The sequence below is a fragment of the Hyperolius riggenbachi genome, chromosome 5, assembly GCF_040937935.1.
Source record: "Hyperolius riggenbachi isolate aHypRig1 chromosome 5, aHypRig1.pri, whole genome shotgun sequence".
NCBI classification, from domain to species: domain Eukaryota; kingdom Metazoa; phylum Chordata; class Amphibia; order Anura; family Hyperoliidae; genus Hyperolius; species Hyperolius riggenbachi.
In genome coordinates this window covers 136,561,272-136,580,580 of record NC_090650.1, presented here as the reverse complement: position 1 = coordinate 136,580,580, position 19,309 = coordinate 136,561,272, and the positions used below count along the sequence as shown (strand labels likewise).

General features: G+C 41.1%; 1 long non-coding RNA gene across 3 annotated transcripts in view; it reads right to left on the bottom strand.

Moving 5' to 3' along the window:
• Nucleotides 1-19,309, bottom strand: part of LOC137518441 (uncharacterized) — a 121,202-nt gene that overhangs the window by 63,559 nt on the left and 38,334 nt on the right. For 2 of the 3 annotated variants that reach the window (XR_011020812.1, XR_011020811.1), the window contains exon 2: nucleotides 8,613-8,706. This is a non-coding gene — a long non-coding RNA (uncharacterized lncRNA). Of the gene's footprint in view, nucleotides 1-3,862; nucleotides 3,950-8,612; nucleotides 8,707-19,309 lie in introns of all 3 variants that reach the window. The other variant, XR_011020810.1, reaches the window with a different exon arrangement.

Below are 19,309 nucleotides of genomic sequence, written 5' to 3'. Positions count from 1 at the left end.
GTTTTTAGAAGACAAATATCTGTTTTGCATAGTATTTTAGTAAGAGGCCTTCTTGGTCCTTTTTAGCCACTTACACACTCCTAAAGGTGGCCACTAACGGTCCAATTTCTAGCGAAAAATCGTTCGAGCGATCAGAAATTCTGATCGGACGAAAAATCGTTCACTACACCATCAACTAACCAATCATTGCTTCCTATCTATCACGACCAACAAGAAAATCCAAATTTTGGTTTGACGAAAATTAAATCGGACGATTGCTTTAAAATCGTTCATTATTGATTGTGCCCATCAACTGAGATTATTTACAACCAATCCAATCAGAATTTCTGATCGATCGAACTATTTTTCGCTAGAAATTGGATCGTTAGTGGCCAGCTTAAGAGTTGTATTTCGCCTATGCATGCATGAAGTCCAGCATATGCTGTTTACACAGGCATGGCTTGTGTTCATGTGCATCGGACACCAATCTGAGCCCAGCCCCTTAAATGTAGCCCTCTTTGGCAGAACTCAGTACTGGTGGTTCTCTCTGTATTGCAATGGCTTTTGTTGGACCACCAGGTAATATTTTCTAATTCCCACACTACTTGGCATGCTCCTAAGGCCGAGCTAGCCTCATTCTGTTATCACACCAGTGCATCATATTGATTAAATGGTTGTGGCAACATTCTTTTGATTCATGTTTTCATTAGCTGCAAGAAGTCTAAATGCTAAAATTTAATATTACTAAGAAACTGAAAATTCATCTCTTTCTTTGAACTAGACAGCCCTATTCTATCTGTTGATGTTTTTTACTTGATTCTTGGCAGGCTGCAACAAAATGTGGTTTATGTGACACATCCATGCTAAATCACTCATTTTATAGACATGTAAATTGACTAGTTGAAAACAGATTGAGTGGGAAAAAGGAATCTCATTATTCTCCTGTCACTGAATTCCATATTTACTTTATGCACCGATAAACAATTCAGTTCACTCTGATCTTCTTTGCTTCACCACCAGTAATGGCTTTCTGCAGTGCTACTTCAGAAAATATCTATATGTTTCCAGCAAGATATACAAGACATTTTCTTTTGTAAATTACAGAAGAAAGTTCAACTGTGAGCAGAAAAGATTGATGCAATAGGCTGAAATGGTATTAGAAAGAGCTTGCGAAATATTGTAGCTGATAATACAATTCTGATCAATGTTATCTTTCCGTCAACAGACATTATTCAAGCAGATTATTCAAGCAGATGTGAATTCAAGAAAAGGAAGCAGTCCTGCACATTGCACAATCACAGCAGTGGCTAGTTGAAAGTTTCACCTTTTGAAATGGCACAGAACATCCATATTGTTTTAAATGTATCTATTCTTACCAATGGGTTGTGTTTGGGTGAGCCGAAAAGGGGAAGAAGAAAGTTTGTTGGGTAACGGTTTTTGTTCAGTGTTTACATTCGATTGGTACTGTAGTGCTCTCTTTAAGTCTTGGTTTATACTTTTTCCGCTCCTAGGCCAGCCTTCTTGCATCTCCCATCCCATGTGCAGCCCCTTTTTCCTTATGTAACATTAATCTACAGCAGCCTCCTTCAGATATATATCTCTTGCACCAACTCTCTATTTTCAGGCTTTACTTCTTCTTTGCAAGCTCTCTATTCCATTTGCCACCTTCTCTTCCATATGAACCAATCCATCTTCAGTGTCCTGTGTGCAGCTGCTCCCTTGGTCAGTTACTGCTGGCCAGTTACTATCCAAAGCCCCAGTCTTTGTGGCCTTTCCTGAAATCTGGCCTTTGCTCTCTGTACCATACGTGTTGCAGGGAAAACATTCCTAGCATTCACAGTCACCGTGCCAAAAGCTAAGACCCAGTTCACACTGGCGTTGTTTTGTGGACCGCAGCCGGACCGCAAGGTCCGCAGACGGAACGGACGATTAAGGTCCATTGTTAATCAATGGACCCATGCGCACTCGTCCGTTCCTCCGAATCCAGATCCGGATGTGGTCTGCGGTCCGGAATTTTCCAACCTGCTGCAATTTTCCGGACCGGTCCTCCGTCCACCACCGCCGGACCGGATCCGGACAAGAAATCCAGCTTAATAGGAACTGAGGGTAAACGGAAGTGCACAACACACTTCCGGATGAAAGCTGGACGCCCTGCCCCACTTCCTGTGGGGTTCTCTATGGTACAGGCGGCCATGTGGATGTACCCAGCGCCGGACAGCCCCCAGCCTCTCCACAGCCACCCCAGAACACAGCAGAGGACGGAAGGACCCGACCATCCAGACGCAGGGCCCTGCTGGACGAGGAGAATGATGTCTGCACAGCAGGCTCTCCCCAAGAAGGACTCCAGCGCTTTTCCAGACCTTCCAGGCCCTGTTTGAAAATGGAAACGGATCCAGGACGCATGAAGAACGGAAGAAGATCCAGATGAAAACTGAACGGATCCTGATGGCCTCCTGATGGCAAACGGATGTTCTCAGAATGGACCAGACTGGAACGGACCCGTTTCATCAAAACACAAGTGTGAACCGGCCTAAGTGCTAGTGCAGGACCAAGGTTGGGAAACATTCAAATCATTGGCTTCTGAAAACTGTGTACAAATGGTACACATTTGCATGCAATTATACAATACATCTGGCAGATGCTCATGACCAATTGACAGGTGTTAGTCAAAAGCTTAGCAAATGTAAGCAATGGGCAGAACCATTTCCTTATGGCAGGTGCCTCCTGACTGTGCTGCACTGCACATCATTGCATTTGAATTGTATGATATATATTATTGAGATACTATGATATTATGTTTATTATGTTGGTTTGGCAGTAGAACCACTACATGCAGCATTTGAAAAAAATGATTACACATAGTAGTTGACAATTCCTTATAACAACCACAGATCATGGTAAATACTGTAGCTAACATTAGGTCTCTTTCACTCAGGATAAAGTTAGAGAAACTGAGAGCCCAATATAGTGTAGTATGTTCAGCATAAATATAGTAAAGATAATTAGTAAGAAGAGTATACTCACAAACGTGGGTTAGCACAAAGGCAACCACTGTATAGGCAGGTGAGGAGATTAGACCTGTCCTCCCTCAGGATTAAGAAGTCGCTCTCTGTGGATCAGAAAAGGGGTAGACCACCGGCCACTGAACATCTCTTGACTGCAAGTTGATGCAGTTGCGTGGCAGCGTAACCCTACGTGTGTCAGCACTTGATACCTGCTGCTGTTATCCAGCAGCAAAAAAAAAAAAACCTGCTGCAGCTGCACTGCCGTTGCTGAGTGCTACATGAACAGCCAGAGCACGGAAGCAGCTGACATGCAATGAATTCCCTGCCTTCATACTATAGTACAATGTAAATGGTATATGAACTTCTTGGGCACCTATATTATGACACTATAAACCCATTGATTGTACATGAAAAACTGCAGAGTAGTTGTAGAAGGAGAAGAGGAGCTTGTCTGTCAGAAGGGCCAGAGCAAAAGGGGGGGGGGGGGGGAGAGAGGAGTGCAGCGGCAGGATCAGGTGCAATCAGGATGTACTGTAATGAAGTGTTAGTGTAGTGTAAGTGTCATTGCAGCACAGTATTAGTGTAGTGCAGTTTTAGTGCATTACATTGTAGTGTAATATGTAGTGTGTAGTGTAGCTTAGCTGCTGGAGCAGCAGGGGTTAGCGTAGTGCAGTGTAACTGGTGTTAGTGTAGTGTAGCTGGGCAGTATAGCTTAGCTTAGAGACATCTTAGGGGAAAAAGGTCCATAAGATGCCCCTGCACTATTAGCACACCAGGTTTAGCATTTTTTCCCTGATTTATGCCCTCTAAACCTAGGTGGATTTTATAGTCTCCAGAGTATTATATTCCAAAAAATACAGTAATTTATAATATCTTACCGGTATACATTTTGGGAAGGTTCAGGTGCTGTGAGTGTAGAGTTTCACTTTAAGAGAACAGTGCATACATCTTGAGAGAGAATAATGCTGTTAAAGAGGAACTCCAGTGAAAATAACGTAATGACCAAAAGTGCTTAATGTTTACAATAATTATGTATAAATTATTTAGTCAGTGTTTGCCCATTGCAAAATCTTTCCTTTCCCTGATATGCATTATGACATTTATCATATGGTGATATTTTTACTGCTGGCAGGAGATGTTATTTCCCAGAATGCAACAAGGCTGTCACAGTGTGATGTCAGCACCATGGTCCTGACATCACACTGTGGGAGGGGTTTCAACACAATATCAGCCATAGAGAGTCCCCTGATGATCAGTTTGAGAAAAGGTAAATATTTCTCATAGGAAAGAGGGTATCATCTACTGATTGGGATAAAGTTCAACCCTTGGTCACGGTTTCTCTTTAAAGAGAACCCGAGGTGGGATTTACTTATGCTAGTGGGGCACAGAGGCTGGTTGTGCACACTAACACCAGCCTCTGTTGCCCCTGTTTCCTCAGTTGTCCCATGGTGTGCCTCCAAGACCCCCCTGCGCGCCGCTATACCCTCCGCAGTGCTGGCGACACGCAGCGTGTCGCCAGCACTGCCGAGGGTATAGCGGCGCGCAGGGGGTCTTGGAGGCAAACCATGGGGCAACAGAGGCTGGTGGTAGTGTGCACAACCAGCCTCTGTGCCCCACTAGCATAAGTAAATCCCACCTCGGGTTCTCTTTAAGTTGTGGGTGCTGTTAAACCAGCATCTCTGAAGAGAGGAAATCAAGGAAATGAATGACCTTGCTGATAAGTAGGGATGGTTAATGAGATGAAAATAATTCTGAGTTGATGTAGCTTGACTAATTAATTAAAGGCAAGATTTGCATAATCCTGCATCAACTCATTGACTATCCCTGCTAATAAGTACTCTATTCAAGTCACTATTAGATGTAATCGATGAGGTGATAATTCATCTAACACATTTTGTTGCAACTTTTTGGAAGCAACTCACAATATAAAGTTTCTTATTTTGATTTATGTGCGACATTGCTTGTCTAGAATTAATGGTGGTTGCTGCTGTCAGAATACATTTATTCCTTCTTAATGTGAAGCTATACAAATAGAAATACTATTTTTTATGTACGCATAATGAGAGGGGAGAAAAATAAAGGAATGTCTCTTTTGTTTATACTGCAGATTTTTCTATTTGTTTATGAACATTAAGCGCAAAGCAATATTTCATTATATGTAAACTCATCTCTAATTACCATGTTTGCTATTTTTAATTTCTTCTCTATTTTTACTTATGAGGTTCACAGCAAAAGATCAAATATCCATAATCTTCTTCTGTGATCAACAGACCACCAGGTATGCAATCATTTGTGCTCGGGAGATTGCATAACTGGCAAAAGTTGGAGTTTCAGCACTTAGGGAAACTGGAGCCTAGTTGCAATATAGTCAGACTCTAAATTATGATTACCAGAATTGCTCTATCCTATTATATTTTACTACAGCAGCTAAAGTAAATGGTGTATTGGGATCACTTCTTAGTTCTTTAATAATACTAGTAATACTAATAGGTAATGTTCTGTGAATTGGCCATAAATATTCATTTAGCATAGCTCTGTAAAATACATTTGATGTGTACATTTCACACTTTTTGTATTACATTTTAAAAAGCTGTATTTATCAAAAAAAAAGAAAAGAAAAAAAAATGATAGTGATTGTGAACCTCAAAAAAGTCTGCACCATCCGGTGTTGGTTGTGACAAATACTCAAACTCAACGGCATACCTAAGGAGCTAAAGGGACCCAGTGCAAGTTTTTATTGTCCGTGGCTCAAAAGAAGATTTTTTTTTGCACAAGAAAGACAACGTGTTTCATGGGCAACAATCCCACTTTCTCAATTTTCAATAACCTGCCTGAATAGCAATAATTTGGAGCTCAGAGCACCTCTATCAAAACGTGTTGTCTTTCTTATGCTATAAATTCTTCTTTTGAGCACACAGGCTTAGATTTCCATCACTGGATAAGCAGTTCTTACCTTATTCTTTTATGTTTTATTCTTAAAGATTTTACACATTTTGGGTGCCTCTTAATCCCCCCATATAAGCACAAATAGAGATACTTATTACCAGAATATTATTAATGAAGAGATAATACAGTGGTGGGCTTCTCAGGTCCAGGGGCTCTGGTGTGGTCACAGCCACTGCTCAAGCACCCCATTCCTGCTTCAACACTCTGATATCCTGTGATTTAACCGTGCAAACCTCAAAACCCTGAAGTTTCAAATTGGCCCAGCTTTTCCTACTCCTACATGAACAGCAAGGTCTTGAAGTGGTGATATCAAACCAGCAGATGTGAATAAATGTCCCATTTGACATCTTATGCAGCCTGGTGTGTATTATGAGAATATGGGCACTTCTCATTGTTGGCTTCAGGTCCACTATAAAAGAACACCTCTTAATTTTCCTAAGTTAGATTTCATTATAGATTTGCACAATTTGCTTGAGTGCATATCATTAGCTGAATCAGTTTGCTGGTGTATAATTAATTACATTGAAAGATGGTGTGATTTGCTTCCATGAGATTGCATTGCTAATGTTACATGTAGACTTGCTGAGTGATGTCAAACATCAGATTATTTATAGACTACTAAACCAAAGTTCTTGCATTTTAGCAAATGAAAGTCTAAAATAGAATTCACTTGAAAAGTCAATTTGGTGGTGCAAAGGACATCAACATGACATTTCGTAGAATAGTGAAAGGCTGATAACCTCTAGATTACTTATCTTGGCTTTGTGTTAAACAAATACAGCAATAAGGAACACAATACGACATCAATAATTAAAACACATGTTGCTTGTTTTTGTGTCATTAGGTTACACTTTCCTCTAGAATGTGTCTTATTATTTAAGGTTTGCGACTCCGTAGATATTGAAAATACAAAGTAATTATGAAATTGACTACTAATATAGTCAATTGGAGAGCATAGCAGTAACAGTATAAACGCCGGACTGTCTCAGGTGCCTTATAAGCAATTAACACAAAGGATTAATTTGTTTTACTTCTTCATCCACATTATAAATTTATGGTCTTTGGTAGCAACCTTTCAGGTGAGGAGTGAAAGACAAAAGAAGTTCTGTGCCAGGAATGGGGGAAGTAAAATATCAATGTCCAGAAGATGTATGTATTTCTGCTAGAACAATGAGCTATACAAATTAAGCTGCAAACAATGCACGAATATTCTCATGACATAATCATGGCAAAAAAACACCATAAAATATATAAGAATTATCCCTTCCTTCATTGTATTTACTAAAATATATAGCCAAATTCTAGATCAATTTAGTTTCTTCTTGTTTACGTAGTTTTTAGGTTATTAACTGATACATTAAATGTAATCAATGCAATACATTTTTTGAACCCATCCTAACTTTGCAGCATTTCTCAAGTCTAAAACATTTACTCCTCTATTCCTGATTTGCACTGTTACTGCATATATTTCCCATGGTTATTTTTTTTATAATGTAATATTGGACAATGGGGACATGAGTTAATACAAAATACAGGTTTTATTAAAAATATACTTTATTTATTTGAAGGGTCCATGTAGTGAACACAAAAGTACACTGAGGGCCCCAGGTAAAGGGACAAAGGTACTTATGAATTCTGTGCTTCTTTTCCGCATACATGTAAAAAAGGCACCTGGAAAAAAGAGCGCAGGGAATTGCTGATAGTAAAATATCGCTACACTTAGTGATATTCTACAACTGTATTTTGATAGTAAAATATTAGTAACATTTACTGATATTTTGCTAGGGCTAAACCTAACCCTACTCTCACACAGAATCCTTCACTGGTGTTGCCTAATCCTAAGACCCCTCCCCCCCTCCCGGTGGTGCCTAACCCTAAACTCCTCCTGGTGGTGCCTAAACCTAGCTACCACTGGTGGCACCTAACCTTCAATCACCCTCCTAAAACTGATGGTCAATTAGCGGGAAGAGGGGGCAGATTCCAAAACCTAAGTTTTGCAGAAAAAAACATTGGCTTGTGGATAACATTTAGTTTAGTCATAAAAGCGAGTACAATGCTATTTCCGTCAATTTGCTGATATTCTTGACCCACTGTCGATTGACCTACATCAATTAACCGATCAATCTATTTGACTGAATTTTGGCCGAATGATCAATCAGAAATCATCGATTTCTAGCAGATTCGATCAGAGAGATCAGCTGAGCAGCTGTGACACTGAACATTAGAAAAAAACAGGTGATTCTTCTTAGTGACTGAAATAAATGAAAATCATCAAATTTTTTGTGCAAAAAAAGAAATCCTTTTAACAAGCTACTGTTGTTCCTCAAGCTATGGTGCAAACAACAGAAAATAAAATATATATATGTAAGACAATGTAGCTGAATGAATGAGAAGATCTGAACCTCTGCCCTGATGAGTTATCAGTAAGTAACAAACATTGGGATAAAATAATTATTCCAGTAATAATGGGATGAAAGATTAGTCATGAATTCTGCATTAAAAGGCCACACGACGCTCCATCTGATCTCCCAGCTTTTCCTTCATGTTTAAGTGATATGTAGTGTAATCTAATAGCACAGGTGCAACGCAGGCTGAAAATGAAAGGCAGAACAACAGACACCTCAGTCTCTGGGCTGCAGGTAGACATGGGGTACAAAAAGAGAAAGTTATAGAATGAGTTACCTGCGAAGCACAGAGGCACCGTAGCTGCTGGAGAGTGAGAGACAGAGAGATATTCTCACCACAAGAATTAAGGAAAGTACTTTACAGGCCGCCGCTATGGGGAGAAAGAAGAAAAGCCGTTTACAGATGATAATGGAGGATGGTAAGTAGATCAAATAATATGTAATAATATTTTTTGTTATTTTTTTCCAACATTTACTTTTATTTTAGGTGTATGAATGTTCAGTTTTGCTTCATGAGTAAAGGTGGCCTGTTCAATTAACAAAGATTTAACGATTGTGTATTTTGTTACTCCATGATATTTTATTGTACTCATCAGAGCATTCCTACTCTATTATAAGCTATGTAAATCACATTATTTATTGTAGACTGGCCAAACAAAAATTGAATGTATTTGTATATAATATTTCTATAGCAAAGCGCAGAGAGATTCAGACTAAAAATGATTATATTAACTCTGTAATAATAAACATACATTTTCATTGAATGAGGAGCTTTACAGATCTCTTGAGGAAGATTTCTTACCAAGTATGTTTGTGCAAACTGACAAATATATTAGAGCAAGTAGTATAATTACCTATTCTGTATATGTGCTCATGTTAAAATTTACTGTAAACTTTACTCTGGAAACTGCAATTTTGAATCATCTCCAGCAATGTCTGCAGCAAAATATCAAAAGTAATTCCTATGTTGTCTCATTCTTCCCCATACTACTAATATTATTAATGACGTGTAAAGCTCCAGCATATTCTGTGGCACTGTACAAAGTAAGAAACAAACATGTGGTACATAACACAGACAGAGGTATACACCAATATACAACATTGGTACAAAATACTATGATTGGGCTTTAGGTCCAGTGGTCTCAAATTGGAAATGTTGGAATTTCCTTTATAAAACTCAAGAAAACACAGATTTACCGTACTAAGGAATTATTTTAGGTTGTTTTGCTCCTAGTATTTGGTTCAACAACAAGTGAATGCACTTTGGGTGTTGTTTGGCGTCAGTAATGCATATGACAGAACCCCATGAGAAACTTGTCAGGCTGTCTAATCTTTCGTGAGGTCTATGCTGTTCTGAAACGGTAGCAAATAAAAAAGCACACTTTACTAATTTATTGAATTGATATTGAAGAGAGATTTTTTTTTTTACAATATACAACTGAATACTTTATATAAATATATTTGAAATGTACAATTGTTGGCTGCATGAGTTACATCTGTTCTACTGGGGCCTAACAAAAGCTACAAGGTCTATTATAATCATTGTTATGCCATTGAAATAGTTTATCATTTTTTTAGACATCTTCAATTTATTTATTTTATTTTGCTTGTTTATAATAGAACAAATGATGATGTTCCTGGAATTGATGCACATATGTCTCGGGTTTTATGCCCTTTAGAACACAGTAGCACAAGTAGTACCAGGGTAAGGACTGTGATATTAACATGAGTCAACCCACTACTTGGATAGATAGATATATATCTAGCTAAGCAGTTACAAATTTACCATGGTTGTTAAATGAAAAACAAAGAAACTGTAAACATAGATGGGTGCTGGATATTTAGTTTTGAAATCTAATGCTTATAAAAAATATCTTCACATTTAAATTTGCAAAATATAATTTTGGCTTCTCAAAACAGAGGGTATATACAATACGTGAGCAAGTGTAGTTTCCCGTGATGCATAACTTTGAAATATGAAATTAATTTCTTTATGCCTCTGAAGCCAGGCTCACATCCAGAACCACTCATGTATAGCAAATCTATAGCTTATACATTTACAAAGCCACATCAATCAAATATGCATGAAGCTGTTTCTGACTTTCTGGTCCTCGTCAGTGCATGGTATAAATTGATGTGTGCATGTTTTGCAGGCATTCTCACCTATGCACAGGTGGGGTAATTAATGTTTCAGCCACATAGAATTCACCTAGCTTAGACACTAATTACCCCACCTGTGCATAGGTGAGGTTGCCTGCAAAACGTACTCCATTGGGGAGTCACAAGGACAGGTTTGAGAAACGCTGCTGTATAGAATAGGGCTTGGACCAGTACTACAAACTACCCATACAGTTCATAGTGATGTAGAACCACTAGCAGAATATTGGGAGCTAAAAGAGACAGTTTGCAGTCAGTCAATGATTTCCAAAAGTGCCAGTAAACCTATATTTCTGTACTTTCTAACCTTAGCAACGGTAGTCTCTATACTTTGTTAAAAAAACAACTGTTGTGAGGAACTCTCACCTTGCTGCAGTAGTAATTAGCTGCACATAGCAGGAGCCTTTGTTATTTTATATTGTTATTCACCTGAATCAATCCATTGACTGTCAGTAAACACTGACACTCCTAACTGCTTGTTTCCACCAGTTCCTGTTAGAGGTATTGTGCAATTCTTATGTCTTATACACACAACAAAGTAAATATTAACAAATGTGTGCCATTAATCCTTTGACTATATAGACGCCAAATTAAAACACCAAGTTTTTTTGACAAGAAAAATGGAGTCCACCTGTAAAACCAAAGTGGCAACACAATGTTAATTCTTAAAAGTGTCTCCTTTCAAAAAATGTCCACACCATAAGCTTTCGTTTTAAGTGGATTTAAAGCACATCTGTACAGGAATTTCCATGTTATTGCGAGGCATGGACTAGTGTGTTTTTCAAACAGTTTTTATCATTATTGATTGTCATAATACACTGCTATGACATTGAAAGCTGTGAAATGTATAAATAGTACATGACAAAACAGAATCTTTATAAGGGAGGTTATTTAATGAAGGAGGTTCTTTAACCACTTAACGACCGCCCCCAGCCGATGGGCGGCGGCAAAGTCCGGGCCCAAACGACCGCAATACGCCCATCGGCGGGGGCGGCTGCGGGAGTGGCTATGCGGCGATCGCGTCATTCGTGACGCGATCAGCCGCCGGGGACTGGCTCCGCCCCCCGTTCGCCGTAACCCGCCGGCCGTTCGGAAGCGCCGGCGGGTTACTGGCATCCGGATCGCCGCTGCAACAGTGTATAATAGGCTTTGTAATGTATACAAAGCCTATTATACTGGCTGCCTCCTGCCCTGGTGGTCCCAGTGTCCGAGGGACCACCAGGGCAGGCTGCAGCCACCCTAGTCTGCACCCAAGCACACTGATTTCCCCCCCCCTGCCCCCTGATCGCCCACAGCACCCCTCAGACCCCCCCCCTGCCCACCCCCCAGACCACTGTTTGCACCCAGTCACCCTCCTAATCACCCATCAATCACTCCCTGTCACTATCTGTCAACGCTATTTTTTTTTTAAGTCCCTAATCTGCCCCCTACTCCCTCCTGATCACCCCCCCACCCCTCAGATTCTCCCCAGACCCCCCCCCCCCCGTGTACTGTATGCATCTATCCCCCCTGATCACCTGTCAATCACCTGTCAATCACCTGTCAATCACCCGTCAATCACCCCCTGTCATTGCCACCCATCAATCAGCCCCTGATCTGCCCCTTGCGGGCAATCTGATCACCCCCCCACACCAATAGATCGCCCGCAGATCCGACATCAGATCACCTCCCAAATCCATTGTTTACATCTATTCTCTCCTCTAAACACCCACTAATTACCCATCAATCACCCCCTATCACCACCTGTCACTGTTACCCATCAGATTAGACCCTAATCTGCCCCTTGCGGGCACCCAATCACCTGCCCACACGCTCAGATTGCCCTCAGACCCCCCCCTTATCAATTCGCCCGTGCAATATTTACATCTGTTATTCCGGGTAATAACCCACTGATCACCTGTCAATCACCCATCAATCACCCCCTGTCACTGCCACCCATCAATCACCCCCTGTCACTGCCACCCATCAATCAGCCCCTAACCTGCCCCTTGCGGGCAATCTGATCACCCCCCCACACCAATAGATCGCCCGCAGATCCGACATCAGATCACCTCCCAAATCCATTGTTTACATCTATTCTCTCCTCTAAACACCCACTAATTACCCATCAATCACCCCCTATCACCACCTGTCACTGTTACCCATCAGATTAGACCCTAATCTGCCCCTTGCGGGCACCCAATCACCTGCCCACACGCTCAGATTGCCCTCAGACCCCCCCCTTATCAATTCGCCCGTGCAATATTTACATCTGTTATTCCGGGTAATAACCCACTGATCACCTGTCAATCACCCATCAATCACCCCCTGTCACTGCCACCCATCAATCACCCCCTGTCACTGCCACCCATCAATCAGCCCCTAACCTGCCCCTTGCGGGCAATCTGATCACCCACCCACACCAATAGATCGCCCGCAGATCCGACATCAGATCACCTTCCAAATCCATTGTTTACATCTATTCTCTCCTCTAAACACCCACTAATTACCCATCAATCACCCCCTATCACCACCTGTCACTGTTACCCATCAGATTAGACCCTAATCTGCCCCTTGCGGGCACCCAATCACCCGCCCACACGCTCAGATTGCCCTCAGACCCCCCCCCTTATCAATTTGCCCGTGCAATATTTACATCTGTTATTCCGGGTAATAACCCACTGATCACCTGTCAATCACCCATCAATCACCCCCTGTCACTGCCACCCATCAATCACCCCCTGTCACTGCCACCCATCAATCAGCCCCTAACCTGCCCCTTGCGGGCAATCTGATCACCCACCCACACCAATAGATCGCCCGCAGATCCGACATCAGATCACCTCCCAAATCCATTGTTTACATCTATTCTCTCCTCTAAACACCCACTAATTACCCATCAATCACCCCCTATCACCACCTGTCACTGTTACCCATCAGATTAGACCCTAATCTGCCCCTTGCGGGCACCCAATCACCCGCCCACACCTCAGAACGCCCTCAGACCCCAGCCCTGATCACCTCGCCAGTGCATTGCTTGCATCTATTTCCCCCCTCTAATCACACCTTGAGACACCCATCAATCACCTCCTGTCACCCCCTAGCACACCTACCCATCAGATCAGGCCCTAATTTGCCCCGTGTGGGCTCCTGATCACTCGGCCAAACCCTCAGATCCCCCTCAGACCCCCTTCCGATCACCTCCCCAGTGCATTGATTGCATCTATTTTCCCCTCTAACCGCCCCCTGAGACACCCATCAATCACCTCCTGTCACCCCCCTAGCACTCCTATCCATCAGATCAGGCCCAATACATCCTGTCATCTAAGAGGCCACCCTGCTTATGACCGATTCCACAAAATTTGCCCCCTCATAGACCACCTGTCATCAAAATTTGCAGATGCTTATACCCCTGAACAGTCATTTTGAGAAATTTGGTTTCCAGACTACTCACAGTTTTGGGCCCGTAAAATGCCAGGGCAGTATAGGAACCCCACAAGTGACCCCATTTTAGAAAGAAGACACCCCAAGGTATTCTGTTAGGTGTATGATGAGTTCATAGAATATTTTATTTTTTGTCAAAAGTTAGCGGAAATTGGATTGTTATTGTTTTTTTCACAAAGTGTCATTTTTCACTAACTTGTGAGAAAAAATAAAATCTTCTATGAACTCACCATACCCCTAACGGAATACCTTGGGGTGTCTTCTTTCTAAAATGGGGTCACTTGTGGGGTTCCTATACTGCCCTGGCATTTTAGGGGCCCTAAACCGTGAGGAGTAGTCTAGAAAACAAATGCCTCAAAATGACCTGTGAATAGGACGTTGGGCCCCTTAGCGCACCTAGGCTGCAAAAAAGTGTCACACATGTGGTATCGCCATACTCAGGAGAAGTAGTATAATGTGTTTTGTGGTGTATTTTTACACATACCCATGCTGGGTGGGAGAAATCTCTCTGTAAATGGACAATTGTGTGTAAAACAAATAAAAAAATGTGTCATTTACAGAGATATTTCTCCCACCCAGCATGGTTATATGTAAAAATACACCACAAAACACATTATACTACTTCTTCTGAGTACGGCGATACCACATGTGTGACACTTTTTTGCAGCCTAACTGTGCTAAGGGGCCCAAAGTCCAATGAGTACCTTTAGGATTTCACAGGTCATTTTGAGACATTTGGGTTCAAGACTACTCCTCACGGTTTAGGGCCCCTAAAATGCCAGGGCAGTATAGGAACCCCACAAGTGACCCCATTTTAGAAAGAAGACACCCCAAGGTATTCTTTTAGGTGTATGATGAGTTCATAGAAGATTTTATTTTTTGTCACAAGTTAGCGGAAATTGATATGTATTGTTTTTTTTTTCACAAAGTGTCATTTTCCGCTAACTTGTGACAAAAAAAAAATCTTCTATGAACTCACCATACTCCTAACAGAATACCTTGGGGTGTCTTCTTTCTAAAATGGGGTCACTTGTGGGGTTCCTATACTGCCCTGGCATTTTAGGGGCCCTAAACCGTGAGGAGTAGTCTAGAATCCAAATGCCTCAAAATGACCTGTGAATAGGACGTTAGGCCCCTTAGCGCACCTAGGTTGCAAAAAAGTGTCACACATGTGGTATCGCCGTACTCAGAAGAAGTAGTATAATGTGTTTTGGGGTGTATTTTTATACATACCCATGCTGGGTGGGAGAAATCTCTCTGTAAATGGACAATTGTGTGTAAAAAAAATCAAATAATTGTCATTTACAGAGATATTTCTCCCACCCAGCATGGGTATGTGTAAAAATACACCCCAAAACACATTATACTACTTCTCCTGAGTACGGCGGTACCACATGTGTGGCACTTTTTTGCACCCTAAGTGCGCTAAGGGGCCCAAAGTCCAATGAGTACCTTTAGGATTTCACAGGTCATTTTGCCACATTTGGTTTCAAGACTACTCCTCACGGTTTAGGGCCCCTAAAATACCAGGGCAGTATAGGAACCCCACAAATGACTCCATTTTAGAAAGAAGACACCCCAAGGTATTCCGTTAGGAGAATGGCGAGTTCATAGAAGATTTTATTTTTTGTCACAAGTTAGTGGAAAATGATACTTTGTGAAAAAAAACAATTAAAATCAATTTCCGCTAACTTGTGACAAAAAAAAAAAATCTTCTATGAACTCACCATACATCTAACGGAATACCTTGGGGTGTCTTCTTTCTAAAATGGGGTAATTTGTGGGGTTCCTATACTGTCCTGGCATTTTAGGGGCCCTAAACCGTGAGGAGTAGTCTTGAAACGAAATTTCTCAAAATGACCTGTGAAATCCTAAAGGTACTCATTGGACTTTGGGCCCCTTAGCGCAGTTAGGGTGCAAAAAAGTGCCACACATGTGGTATCGCCGTACTCAGGAGAAGTAGTATAATGTGTTTTGGGGTGTATTTTTCCACATACCCATGCTGAGTGGGAGAAATATCTCTATAAATAGACAATTGTGTGTAAAAAAAATAAAAAAATTGTCATTTACGGAGATATTTCTCCCACCCAGCATGTGTATGTGTAAAAATACACCCCAAAACACATTATACTACTTTTCCTGAGTACGGCAATACCACATGTGTGGCACTTTTTTGCGGCCTAACTGCGCTAAGGGGCCCAAAGTCCAATGAGCATCTTTAGGCTTTACAGGGGTGCTTACAATTAGGCACCCCCCCAAATGCCAGGACAGTAAACACACCCCACAAATGACCCCATTCTGGAAAGTAGACACTTCAAGGTATTCAGAGAGGAGCATAGTGAGTCCGTGGCAGATTTCATTTTTTTTTGTCGCAAGTTAGAAGAAATGGAAACTTTTTTTTTTTTTTTGTCACAAACTGTCATTTTCCGCTAACTTGTGACAAAAAATAAAATCTTCTATGAACTCACCATGCCTCTCACTGAATACTTTGGGATGTCTTCTTTCCAAAATGGGGTCATTTGGGGGGTATTTGTACTATCCTGGAATTTTAGCCCCTCATGAAACATGACAGGTGCGCAGAAAAGTCAGAGATGCTTGAAAATGGGAAAATTCACTTTTGGCACCATAGTTTGTAAACGCTATAACTTTTACCCAATCCAATAAATATACACTGAATGTTTTTTTTTTATCAAAGACATGTAGCAGAATAACTTTCGCGCTCAAATGTATAGGAAATTTTACTTTATTTGAAAAATGTCAGCACAGAAAGTTAAAAAAGTCATTTTTTTGACAAAATTCATGTCTTTTTTGATGAATATAATAAAAAGTAAAACTCGCAGCAGCAATCAAATAGCATCAAAAGAAAGCTGTATTAGTGACAAGAAAAGGAGGTAAAATTCATTTAGGTGGTAGGTTGTATGACCGAGCAATAAACCGTGAAAGCTGCAGTGGTCTGAATGAAGAAAAAGGCTCTGGTCCTTAAGGGGCGAAAAGACTGTGGTCCTGAAGTGGTTAATATGCACTCAGACCTTTCATTACACTTGATTTTACATAGTGCACATAGTATTGTACATGTAATGAAAAAGAATATTATCAACAAACTAACCAAACAGACATTCAACTGCTGCTGTATTTATGTATTTTCTAGTTGGCATTGAGATTGATGGCCGCCTAGATACAGAGGCTGAAAGTGATGGTGAGTAATTTCTAGTTTAGTGTGTGATTGCACTGCCATTTATTTTCAAAGTTGCTAAGTATTGTTACTGTTTTATCAATTGTAGTACTAACAAAGTCAAAACAACTGAACTGAATGTGACACAACCTCTCTACTGTATTAATGGAAGTGTTCAGTCCTTATGGCATATTTTTTTTATTAATTCATTGCATTTAGCAATAAAAAAAATACACTTCCAAACAATAAAAAAAACATCTCTTTAGGGAGCTTTGCCTGCTAATTTAATGTGCAATGTTTTTGTAAGTAGAAAATATATCTGCTTTATTGGTGCAATAAGCAAAATTATAAATGTATAAGACTTGGTAATTGATTAGCCCTACTCGTCTCTATGCAGTTACTTTACATTTATTATACTGTGGTGAAACGTATCATTTTTGGTAGTCTAATGACTAGGTGGAGCTTATAATGCATGTCAAGTTGTCATTTGTGAATTTAATATTTTACTAATTAAACAAACTTTACGGTGGAAAATCAACACAGTTCACTGTCCTCCCAAAAAAAATCATACCTACAGCAAAGCATGGTGGTTATAGTATCCTGTTGTGGGTAATTTTCTACAGCACGGACTGAGGCATTTGTCAGGGTACAAAGAGGATGTAGTAAAATACCAGAACTCCGAAATACCTAAATTCTTAAAGAAAACCTGCTGCCCACTGACTGAAAGTTAATTGGAAGAGAGTTCATCTTCCAACATGACAATGACCAATAGTACACAGAAAAATAAATCACACAATGGATCAAGAAGAAAAAGAGGACTATGCTTGTGTGGCATAGTCAAAGCCTAGTGTTAAGGTCTACTAAAAATCTGTGAAATGAATTGAAGATAAAAGTCCACATAATATCACCATCCAATTAGACGGATCTTGAACAGTGGGCAAATGTTGTACAATCTAGATGTGCAAAGCTGGTAGAATAGTATCCTTGCAGACACAATGCTGTAATTAAGGGAAAAGTACCCACCTTGTACTAGTACAGGAGGTGATTCTTAATTAATCTTAGTGATTCTGTTTGTTTCTGAATTGTTACTACAATGTATTAGCTTCCACTGCTATAAAATGCATTGAATAAACCTGGAAAAATTAGTGTGAATGTGTGCATGTGTTTAAACCTATATACTAAATGAAGGTTCTAAGTATGCGTGGACACACTTTTGGGTGGCAGCTTACTGTGTGCAGTGCAGTTGTGGGGGACTACTTAGTGTGGGTGGTGTCTTAGTGTGGCAGTTGTGGTGTGTGTGTGCGTGCATGGTTAGGTATGCACTAATGCAGCTGTGGGCTGTTGCTTAGTGTGGGCGGCATCTTAATGTGGGTGGTGGCCTAATGCAAAAGTGGCTTCATGTGGGTAGTGGCTTAGTTTGGCAGTTGTCCCATGTACTGGGGAGGCAGTTGGATAGTGCTGTTCACTTGCTGAAGTCTCTAGTAGAGATGGCCCGAACGGTTCGCCGGCGAAATTCCATGGTTCGCGATCGCGGAGAACCGCAAACTTTTCTGAAAGTTCGGTTCGCCCCCATAGTGCATCATGAGGGTCAACTTTGACCCTCTACATCACAGTCAGCAGGCACATTGTAGCCAATTAGGCTACACTCCCTCCGGGAGCCCCCCCCCCCTTATAAAAGGCATTGGACTCACTCGTGTGCCTGCATTAATTAGAGAAGGGAAAGCTGCTACAGACTCTCATAGGGAAAGCTTAGTTAGGCTCTTGTAGGCTTCTTAGCTTGCTCCTTGCTGATTCTTATTGCTAAAAAAGCACCCCTCGACATCTCTTTTGAGAGCTAATCTTGTTTTTGTGATCTATTTTTTTTTGTGTGTGTGGCCCACTGACATTTGTGTTGCATAGACAGCCTTGGTAATTCCTACTGTGTGTGCCACTGCCAGGCCCAGCACATTCAGTGACTACCTGTGTGCGTGCCAGGTGCACATTGTAATACCCATAACTGCATATACCTACCTGTTGTTCACTTCAGTCAGTGCAATTACCTACCTACGTGAGCGCACGCAGTGTCACTGTGCCTGTCCGGTACCTGTCTGTGTGTGACAGGTGCACATTGTAATACCCATCACTGCATATACCTACTACCTGTTGTTCACTTCAGTGCACCAACCTACCTACGTGAGCGCACGCAGTGTCACTGTACCTGCTCGGTACCTGTGTGTGTGTGT